This window comes from Neofelis nebulosa, chromosome 15, assembly GCF_028018385.1.
Source record: "Neofelis nebulosa isolate mNeoNeb1 chromosome 15, mNeoNeb1.pri, whole genome shotgun sequence".
In the NCBI taxonomy this organism is placed as follows: Eukaryota; Metazoa; Chordata; class Mammalia; order Carnivora; family Felidae; genus Neofelis; species Neofelis nebulosa.
The window spans coordinates 74,057,511-74,068,694 of NC_080796.1; the positions used below are offsets into that span (position 1 = coordinate 74,057,511).

Genomic DNA, 11,184 nt, shown 5'->3' on the forward strand with positions numbered 1-11,184 from the left:
TTAGGGAGGGAGAGCTAATTAGTGCTCAGCTTCCCACAGCCTCTGGGTACCTCCCCGGGTCTGGGGAACCTGCTACCCACCCCCCACCCCCAGGGGAGGAGACTGCTGCTCCTATAGAACACAGCAAAAATTCATACGCCCTCCTTGCTCTCCTGAGGGGCAGGGGGCAGGCACCTTGCTCGTCCCCAGCCTCGGCCCTGCAGGGCGGCTCTGTCTCCCGGTCCCACAGGACATGACTTGCCTTCCCTGACGACCAAGAACATTCAAGGCACCCCGTAATTCCTAAGTGCTCCCCTGCCACCTCATCCACCCTCCCTGCAACCCTGGAGGTGGGTTAGCCCTGGGGCCCAAGGTCACACAGTCCACTTAGCTCCCCGACACTGACACCCCTGATGTGCACGCGATGGTCTCCCCTCCGTCATCCTGAGGTAACAAGGTAGAGAGCTGGGGCTAGGTTATGCCAACTAATCTGCCCTCTCTCCCTCTGTTCATCCATCCTCCTGACTCCGTTCTGAGACCCCAGTGCCATGTTCAAGAATATTCTTCCTGGGATCACAGAATGTAGTGTCAGGAGTTAGGGGATCTAGTTTTCTCTTCCAGGGATTCACTCCGTGACCTTGGAAGAACTGCTTTCCTTCCATGGGCCTCCGTTTTCTCTTCTGCAAGACAAGAGGAGGCCTGGAATGGAAGAGGCCCAAGGCCCTAACAACCTCTGTCCCTCCCACTGCAGGTGGAGAGATGGGGACTGGCTGAGCTTCCCTCTTGCGTGCCATCAGGGCCTGAGGGCAGGAGAGGATACCCCTTTCATACTGAAATTGTGGGGGCCCCCGTGGCTTAACAAGAATGAAACTGTCCTGCCAGCAACAGAGAGGCCAGGAACTCCCAGGCTGTAGCAGGGGCCCGGAGGGTAGAATAGGGGACAGATATGATGCCCTCCCAACTGTCCCTCTTGTCCCCAGAACCAGGGAACAGGGAAAGTGATGGGGGACGCTGGCTCGACCAGACCTGGGCACTGCTTTCTTGGGCTTGGAGGAGAGGGAGGGAGGCAGGATGCCCAGTCTCTGGCCCACATCCAGCCAAGCACTGTGCCAGCCTCCCTCCCTATCAGTGTTGGGCTCACACAGGGCAGGGCAGGCAGGAAGGCCAAGGGAGCTGAAGGGCCCTCTCCCGTCTCGTCCTGGGTCTTAGCCACACTCTATCTTCCATGCCTCTGTTCCTCTTTTTCTGCTTTCTGGGTCGTCACAAGCACGGTCAGGGTGACACTAGTCTGGGTTCTAATCCTCATGTCCCACCCATGTCATCCTGGCCAAGGTGACTGCTTCCTTTTCTCTAAAATGGGGTAACAATAGGGGAACCTGGGTGGCTCAGTCAGTTAAGCATCCGACTTCGGCTCAGGTCATGATCTCACAGTTCGTGAGTTCGAGCCCCGTGTCAGGCTCTGTGCTGACAGCTCCGAGCCTGGAACCTGCTTCGGATTCTGTCTCTCCCTGTCTCTCCCTCTCTCTCTGCTCCTCCCCTGCTCACATGCTGTCTCTCTCTCAAAAATAAATAAAGATTAAAAAAAAATTTTTTTTTAATGGGGTAACAATAATTCCAGAGGGCCGCTGTGACCATCAGTGAGCTGTGCAAGTGCAGTGAGGAGCAGGGGCTCAGTTCCCCACCTGGCATCTTCCAGAGCCCAGGTCCTGGGGCCGCGCTCGGGTGCGTGCGCTGAGCACCGAGAAGAAGCCACAGGGCATCCGGGCTGCAGCACCCAGTCCCTCCGAAACCTTCCCTTTCCTGTACTGAATCACTGCTCACAAGCCTGGGGACCCGGGCGTCCCCGGCTTGCCACAAACACTACCGTTGCCATAGAAACCGGGCCTCCCCTTCCTCTCACTGATTGATTTCACCACATCGTCCCCCAAGCTGTGTCTGGTTCCTGGATCTCAGCTTTTGACTCACCGACTGAATGGCCTCTCATTTCATGTCCCCACCGCACGGTCTGTGCCCTGAACCCCTCAGCCAGGCCCCTTTCCCCAGCATTCCCCCCCCCCCCCCCACCGCTAAGTGAGGCTGGACACCCCGACGGAAATGTCTGTCCCTGAGCCCGCCAGCCGGGGCTCCTCAGCAAGGGCAGGGAGGTGGCCCCGGGCAGAGCCCCGCGGGCGCTGGCGCCACCTGCTGGCCTCCCGACTGGTGCGCCACGTCCTCCGGGCAGCCGGTGTCCACTCCCTCCCTCGCTCCTTCACCGGCGTTACCACCTGTGCCCCGGCGGGCTCGTGCCCTCGGGGACCACGCACGTGCAGTGAGCGCCCCGAGCCAGGCCCCCCCTCCCCCCAGGCTGCATTCGGGAGGAAGGGATGACTAAGGTGAGCCCTGAGCATTTAGGAAGCACCTTCTGTGCACTAGACGCCTTGGGAGTTTACATGCCTCCTCCCACCGACCACGCAACAACCCCGGGAGGTAACTGCTGCTATTATCTTCATTTTATAGATGGGGAAACAGGTTGGGAGAGAGAAGGAATTTGCAGAGGGCCCGCAGGCAGTAGGCACCTAGAGCCCGGCTTGGGGACAGCCACACCCAGGGCTTCCGCTGGGACAGCTGGGCAGAAAGGGAGCCGGAAGCGTGTGACAGAGGAAGCGACTGCAGGCAGGGGATCCACTGGCCGGTGACACAGGAGGAGAGGTGGGCAGAGGAGACGGGAAAGGGGCACCCAGTGGCGGGGGGAGGGAATAAAGAGTTTGGAGGAGGAGGGTGGGACCAGCAGGGTCAGGGGTTAGAGGTCAAGCAAGAGCAAAACTGAGCCTGGACACAGCCCCTGCTTCCAGGCAGCCTGGGTCAGGTCAGCGCAGTCGGGAAAGTGGGGCACACAAACACGGGGACCCGGCACAGTCTGATGTCAGGGCCTGGGCCAAGCAACCGGCCTTAAATCGTCTGCAAAGGCTGCTGGGGAGAGTCACAGAGAGCTGTCCGCCCGGAGGGCACGGAAGTGCCCTAGGATACTGGCAACAAGGGCACCGGGCGGCCCGGGTGCAAGCGTCCGGATCCCGGGACTGGATCTAAGAGATAATTGGGGGTGCTGGGGGTGGCGACGAGGGCGGGGAGCAGCCTGGCCCCCCTCCCCCCAGGCTCCCAACAGGGGCCCTCGTGCAAGGACGCGGACCCAGTGAGCGCCGTGGAGGCTCGGGCCCTTCCAGGTCGGCCTGCAGTGGTGAGCCAGACGCGGCTTGCACCTGCTGGTGAGAGCCCATTGTTCACACCGCAGTCGGCCACGGCGACACAATTTACACCATGGGAATTGGCAGTTGCCACAAACACAGGCTCTTTCTCCCCTTGGTTGTTAAACATGTGCAGGCACGTCCTTGTTCCCTCGTTCTACGCTCTCTCGCCCCCACTTTACAGAAAACGGAACTGAGGCCCAAAGATGGAGACTGGCTTGTTCAGTAGCATAAAGTAACGTTCTTCCTTTTATTCGCTCAGTCATTCACTCAACAAATCTTTACTGGATTTGTTGTCTCCGCTCCCCCACCCCCCGCCCCACACTAGGCTTTGGAGAGACGCGTCCCATCCTGGGGGTGGGGGGTGGCGCTTTCGGTCTGGGCAGACTCCAGAACATGCTCTACGTGCGCTACGTTAACTAACGCTAAGGAAGGAGTAAGTCCTGGGCGCACAGCTGACTCTGGAGGAACGGCGAAGCAGTCAGCGTGGTCGGGAAGGCTGACCGGGGCACAACGCCTCGGCTCAGCTCTGAAGGATGAGTGGGAGATGGCCGCAGGGAGTGGGGGAGAGGGGGCCCCAGGCAGAGGGAGCAGCAGCCACAGAGGCCTCGGGGGAGGACAGGAGCCTGGCAGGAGGATACGACCCACGCATACCTGGCACTCTCACAGCCTACTGTGCGAGACTCCTTTTACCAGCGGTGACCGAGGGGGTTACGTGATCAGAGGTCCGTTCTGAGCCAGCGTCTGAAGCCACACTGGTGGGTCAGTGCCATGACTGAGCTCCTGCCGTGTGTGAGCTCCAGGCTAGGTGCCAGAGGGCAGACCGGTGAAGGCACATCCCAAAGCCCGTGTAGACAGCACCCCCTTGGAGATCAGATGAGGGAGGGCTGTGAGGGCCCCAGTGTGTGTGGCGGTGGGGGGGCGGGGGTAGAGCCGGGTATGGAGGGTGACAGGTAAGACGGAAAAGACGGAGACAGGTCGAATCTTTGGTGGGGGTGGAGGGGCGTGTGAATGAGCATGCCCAGCTTCCAAACAGCAGGCATTGAGAACCTACTGTGTGCCAGGCACTGGGCCCGGAGCTGGGAAACAGGAGTGGGCTAGATGCAGTCCCTGTCCTCAGTGAGCGCCCAGTGGGCTGGGGAGCCATTATAATAGTGTGTGACAGGTGAGGGAGCCCCAAAGGGCCCCGAGGGAGATTCCCCAGGGAAAGTGACACTGCATTCCAGTCCTGCAAGATGAGCCAGCATTAGGGCTGCGAAGGGCGAGGGGATCATAGGTGGCTCAGCACAGGCTGGCTGACCAGCAGAACGCCCCTGAAGCAAGGCCAGTCTGTGGCTGGAGCGGAGAATGGAGAGAGGGCAGGGCCGGATCGTGGACGGCGTTCTAAACACACGGAGGAGTTTGGTCTTGGGTCTAATGGCCGTGGGGAGCTACTTCAGGGTTTAAAGGAGTTTCAGGATCGGATTCATTTTTAAAATCTCTCCGGCCACCATGTGGCGAGCGGTTGGGGGGCACCGAGGAGGCAGGAGTGGAGGAGGGAGAGCAGTGGGAGGCGGCTGCAGGCGGGGGTGAGGGGTTGGGTGGGGGGGCGCCAGCTTCGTCAGGAGGGTGGCAGCAGGGACAGGAAGTCAGTGGGCTTGGGAAATGTCCAGAGGTGTCCGGGGAGGTCTGGTTGATGGGCTGGATGGGAGGAAGTCCAGGGAAGGTGGGAATCACAGCCAGCTCCAGATTTCCAGCCTGAACCACCCGGTGGGTTTACCGGAAGCAGGGGGCTGGCCGGGAGGGGCAGGTTGGGCCGTGTGGCAGGACCCAGTCCGAACGCTCTAGGACTCCCGGCTCCCGGCCAGCACCTGTTTCCCCCCATGGGGGCTGCCAGGAGAAGGCACGGAGAACGTGGGCCACAGGAAGGGAGCAGGGGGCAGAGCGGGCTGGAGCACGGGGAGCAAAATGATAGCAGCGAGGGCTACACAGCGTCAGTGTTGATGACGTGCCGTTAAGTTCTCACGACATGACCGCCTCTTCCGAAGGAGCCGCCTCACGCCTTCCTACCCCATCTCCCGCTGGACGTGTCTACTGTCTGTCTGTCTCCCTCCCCCACAGCGCTCCGCGACGGTAAGGCCTCTGTCTGTCTTGCTCAGCGTTGTATCTCCAGTGCCCAGAACAGTGCCTGACACAGCCAGTGTCCGGTATATATTAACTGGATTCAAAAAAATAATAATTAACTCCTTGGTGGCTCAATCGTTTAGGCGTCTGACTCTTGATTTCAGCTCAGGTCACGATCTCACGGTCGTGGCTTCGAGCCCCGCGTCGGGTTCTGTGCTGACAGTGCGGAGCCTGCTTGGGATTCTCTCCTTCTCTCCCTCTCTCTCTGTCCCTCCCTCATGCTCTCTCTCTCAAAAATAAGTATATCAGGGGCGCCTGGGTGGCGCAGTCGGTTAAGCGTCCGACTTCAGCCAGGTCACGATCTCACGGTCCGTGAGTTCGAGCCCCGCGTCAGGCTCTGGGCGGATGGCTCGGAGCCTGGAGCCTGTTTCCGATTCTGTGTCTCCCTCTCTCTCTGCCCCTCCCCCGTTCATGCTCTGTCTCTCTCTGTCCCAAAAATAAATAAACGTTGAAAAAAAAAAATTAAAAAAAAAAAAGAAAAAAGAAAAATAAGTATATCAACTTAAAAAGAAAGAAAGAAAACCTCCTTATTAGGTACATATTATTATTATTTTTCCCCTTCAGAGCGAGGCCAGTTGGAGGCAAATGTCGGTTTCCTTGGCCTGTTCCTTGAACCGTGTCTCCCAGGGGCTCAGGAGGGCAGGTGGACACGGGGCCAGTTTTATAAGCAGCTGGAGGGGGGTCAGGACAACCTGAGGAGCTGGTCTGACCAGCCTCAGCCACCTGGGTTTTCACCTTGAGTCGGGAACAGACTGGTCTCCCCTGTGCTGGATGCCCCGCCAGAAAAGGGCAGAGTGGAAGCCCCAGGTGACACCTGAGGAGGCGGGGCTGGGCACCGAGCCCCAGCGGGCAGGGAAGAAACATCTGGGCCCCGTGTCCAAGTCCAGACCGGAGCGGCTCCCAGCAGTCGGCCTGCAGCGCCACCTCGTGGTCAAGGTTCAAAGACGCGTCTCCTCCACCTGCGTGCCCCACTCAAGACCCAGGCAAGCTGGCCACCTGCCCAACCAGCAGGCCTCCCTGGGCACCTCCGGCACCAACCTCCGGGCATCCCTCCAGTCCTCTCCCTTCAGATTAACCTCCCTCATCCCTCTGGGACTCCGGATCCTGTTCATCCAGGAAGCCTCTCCAAACTTCTCCAGCTTCAGTGATCACTCCCTGCTCAGTCTCCAGACACTCACTGGGTGTCACTCTCTTACTCCTGGGGTCCTAAGCTCTGGGGTCAGATAGATGTAGCTCTGAACACCGGAGGGTCCACTTACCAGCTGTGTGACCTGAGCAAATTATTTGACCTCTCTGAGCCTTAGGTCCTAATGTTAGGCAGAGGTGTGTTCCCAGCCTCACAGAGCCGTGAAGAGGGTTGAACGAGATCAAGTCTGCACAGGCCAAGAAGAGGGCCCAGCAGTAAACAGGCAGTCAGCAAAGGGCAAGTCCATTCCCACCCCTCTCTCTGACTTCCTCTTCCCTTTCCTAAAAAAGAGAGCATGACAGGACAGAAGGCACAAGACAGTCATAGGACCTGGGTTCTCCTTCTCTGTAAAATGAGGCCATCGGATAATTGATGAATCTATTCGAATACTGATTGATTGATTGATTCATTCATTCATTCCACTTCCATTCCACCTGTGACATTCTACAGGATGAGTACGCCTTTTATGTCCATTCATTCATCCGTGCCAAGCTGTGTCTAATGCTCCAGTGTCCCCTGTTAGTATCTAGCACAGTTCCCGGCATGGAGAGGGCACTGGAAAAGTCCTTCCTCGATAACCTACCAAGGGCATGCTTGCTGTCGCACCCCCCCCCCCCCCGCCCCGGCCCCAAGAGAGCAATCAGCCCAGCCTGGCACCAGGCGCCCCTCCCCCTCCCTCTCCCCAGCCCGAAACCAGAGCTGGCGCCACTGGGTGAGGAATCTGGGGACCAACTGTCACAGCTCCGGTGTCACCCGCCTCCCGGACGCCGGGGTCCAGCCCTGAGTCCCAGAGGGGCCCTGTCAGCCAGCTGTCCTGGGGGACCCTGGCTGCACCCCAGCCCCTCTGAGTTGCTCTCCCTAGGGAAATCAGAGAGTGCAGGGGACCTGGTGGGGGGTGCTGGAGTGGGCGCTGGGGAAGGGCAGGGGCCTCTGTCCAGGCCAAACCTCAAGCTGGGCGTCAGAGCCCGTGGAGACGGGTCCACGACAGCGGACGGACCTGTAGTGGCCTCCTCTCTTCTCCATCCCCATAGCCCTCCAAGGCCCAAAGACCGTTCTGCCCTCACATGCAATCCTGTTTGACCATGTTCTCTGAGTCACATAGGCTAGTTTCTGTGTCTTGCTGAGAGCAGAGATCAAATCTGGTATTTCTTTTGTGTGTCCTACAGAATTTTACTTAATACATTCTCACTGAGGGAAATTAATTCATTGTTCCAGCAACAGAGGGAAAACTGGCTGCACTGTCAGCAGGAAACACGGTGTTTAGATAGGTTCCCAGGAGGAGGGGTGTTAGGAAAAGAAAATGGAGACCCCGTAACACATAGGAGAGGAGGCTCCTCTGATGAGGACAGATGGAGAGGACGGGGGAGATGGCTAAGAGGACCTCCATAAGGGCCAGCCAACTTGGTGGGGCAGCCTCCCTGGGGCTCCGGGACTAGGGCATGGGGTGGGGGGGTGCACAAGAGCTAGGTATGTGCCCCATCCCTTGGTACTTGGACAGGTGGTGACAAAGGGTGCCCACGTTTGCCCAGAAAAGAGAAGGGAGGTGCCTGGGTGGCTCGGTTAGTTAAGCGTCCGACTCTTGATTTCAGCTCAGGTCACGATCTCATGGTTCATGAGTTCGAGCTCCACAGCAGGCTCCACACTGACAGTGCAGAGCCTGCTTGGGATTCTCTCTCTCTCCCTCTCTCTCTGCCACCCCAGCCCCACTGGCACTCTCTATCTCTCTCTCTCAAAATAAATAAATACACTTATAAAAAAAAAAGAGAGAGAGAGAGAGAAAAGAGAAGAGAAGGGACAGAGCTCCACACACAGACGAGCACGGTCTGGATCACCCTACCCCACTGCTGTCCTGAGCCGCCACACAAACCCTGGGCCACTCTGCTGTCCTGCCGGGTTTCGTAGCCAGGCCTGTGTGCACACAGGGAGACGCACACAGATACACCTGGACTGAGCCACGCACTGCACACCCAGACAACTCAACGGCTCCACGGAGGCCTTTGTTCCTCAGGCCCGGGGCTAGAAGCCTGCCCGTGCCAGCCACGGAGACAGAATTTGCTTGCATCCCAGCACTCGACAGGAATTATTTTTGGAATTATCTGCTGGTTGTTTGGGATAATCTTTTTTTCTACGAGGCCAGATCTAGAACTGGCTTTGAGTGACTCACAGTGGGTCAGGATCTCCTCCAGGGCCTGGCACATCCTAAGAGCTCAAAAGGAACCAGTTAGCTGAAAGAAGGAATGAATGAAAATTAATTAACGAAGAGCGCAATCTAGCCAAAGTCCACTGCGAGGAGAGAACAACAGGGCCAGAGCGCTAACATCGACCGAACACTTATCTTGAGTCAGGCACTGTGCTGGGGGCTTGTTTTTCCATTTCAGAGACGAGGAAACCAAGGCTCGGCGGCACCCGACTACTCAGGAAGCATGTCTGCCTCCAGAGGATTGCTCCTTCCTCTCACACCATGAAACTTCGAATATGCAGTTAACTGGACGCCCTCTTACTGAGCTTCTGCTCTGGGCAGGGCTGCGTGCTGGGCACTGGGGGGCCAGGGAGGGGGACAATGACAAAGAGGAAAGACAGCGCTGTCCTTTAAGGCCTTGGAGTGGAGAGATACGCCATGCACACACCTTTCTGGTCATAGGCAGACAGTGAGGGGTGGGGTGGGGTCGGCACGGTCGTCTATTTCCAAGCAAAACTGTTTAAGTTAAGGCCTTCGGCCTGAATTCAGGAGCTGGCAGGCAGGCGGAAAGAGGAAGAGAAAGGCCCTGGACAGAAACCTAGCTTGTCCAATACAAGTGTCAGTGGAGGGGAGTCCCCTGAACAAAGGAGGCCATCAGCCTCTGGGAGCAAGAGAAGGACTCAGCAAAACCCCGCCCCATGAAAACTCTGTCACCTGGGCAGTCTGGTGGTCCCCACTGTGGGTGGACATACCCCAGACCATCTGCAGGCACACGCTCCTGCACGTGACCCAAGTGCCACTCACGCACGCACCCTGCCCTCCAGGGGCACACGGTCACGTTGGCTTTTCCTGCCTCGGTTTTCTGTTTTCTGTCTGGAGTCTCAGTGGGACCCTGAGGGCGACACGTGGCGCATTAACACACCCAGGGCGGCGGAGGGGGGAGGGGGGGGGGGGAGGGGGAAGCTGACTTTGTCTTTGTCGGCTCAGTGAGGTGGGTCCAGCAGGGGCCTCCGTCTCCCCTGCCCCACTCCTTACTCTACCCTTCTTGTTCAGCGGCTGCCCCCTCCCCGCACACACACACTTGTTTCTGTCCTTTGTTTTCCACCCGGGCCAAATCCCCGGGGCTTCTTTGGTCATTAACCTCCTGCTTTAATTAGCTTAGCGGGGAAGCAGAGCAAATTCAGGGGTGGGTGTCAAGGGGGAATCTCATTTCGGTGGGGACAGGAAGGCTCGGAGCAGCTGGTGACAAAAATGCCTGGCACACAATAAGTCCTATACAAGTGTGTGCTATTTCTATTAATGTGAAAAACAGTCACCTGGTCCACAGAGCAGGAGCCTCCCCCCACGAGAGGGCCCCACGGGCCCCCAGGAGCACAGGTGGCCCAATCCACGTTCCTGGGGCAGAAGGAGAGGGGACAAGAGCCTACCTACCTCTCCACTCCCTCTGCCGCTCAAGCCCTAAAACTTGCTGTTAATGTTCGCTCAAATCCCCAGTGCAGGGGGCACCAACTCTGGGGCCCTCCAGGGGTGCCTGGCCATGGTTCCCCTCCCTTTGATCTTCTGCTGATCGGGAGCAAGAGCCCTGCCCCTCCTGGGATCCTGCACTCTGGCCCCCAGCCTCCTGCTGTTCAAATCTCCTCTTTCCAAGAACCAGCTGAGGGAACTGGGCTTCACCGGCCCGGCCCTCAAGGCCTCACAGTGGCAGCTCTGTGAGGTCACCTCATCTCTCTGTTCCCCGCCTCCAGGCAGGACTTTACCTCACAACCCAGTTCAGAGTTTGGGTTTCCAAGGCCCTGCAGAAAAGGACACCTTCCCACTGTAGCTCACCCCCACCCATTCTCACGAAACGATTTTGGGAAGTTCTTCTGAAAGTCCAACCTCAAGCCCTCGGGCCGCAGTGCACCCTCTCTCCCCTTGGGAAGGGCCCAGGCATAAGAAGGGAGACAAAAATGCTGGAGAGGCGGCGTAGGGAGGGAAAAGGTCGCAGTACACCCCGACTTGCCCCAACTCCCTCTACAAGTACCCAGCTGTCCAATTCACGCCTTAAAAACTTATTTTTACTTCCACCGAACGTCCAGAGTGCAAGGAGCCGAATTAACGGGCTCGGGGGTGGGGGTGGGGGCAAGTGCAATGACGGTGGAGGCCCGCGAACAGATCACCCCCAAGGCGTCTGCGGGGCCCGGGCCCGAAGGAAGTTCGGGTCCCGAGCGCTCCCCGTCTCTCCTCCCTCCTTGGGTCGCGCCCGAAGCCCGGGGCTCTCCCCCGAAACTGTTAAGTCACCTCTCGCGTCCAAGCCTTCGCCTGCCTCCCCGCTCGCTGCCCTCCGCCCCCCCTCTCCCGCCCCGCGCCCCGCCGCCGCTCGGAAGGACCAGAACTAACTCACCTCCCAGTCGCCGCCGCTCAGATCTCCGAGCCTGGGGGGGGGGGGGGGGGGAACGGGAGGGCACGGGGGGGGG

The 11,184-nt window shown here is 58.7% G+C and overlaps 1 long non-coding RNA gene across 2 annotated transcripts; it reads right to left on the minus strand.

The window, feature by feature from the left end:
- Positions 1-7,267: 7,267 nt before the first annotated feature.
- LOC131496360 (uncharacterized) lies at positions 7,268-11,032 on the minus strand. Of its 2 annotated transcripts, none has more exons than XR_009254458.1 (3): positions 10,160-11,032; positions 9,481-9,620; positions 7,268-9,086 (listed from the first exon to the last, which is right to left on the minus strand). It is a non-coding gene; the product is annotated as an uncharacterized LOC131496360 (long non-coding RNA). The 2 variants fall into 2 exon arrangements; XR_009254457.1 differs by having other exon boundaries at positions 9,443-9,620.
- Between the last annotated feature and the right edge of the window lie 152 nt (positions 11,033-11,184).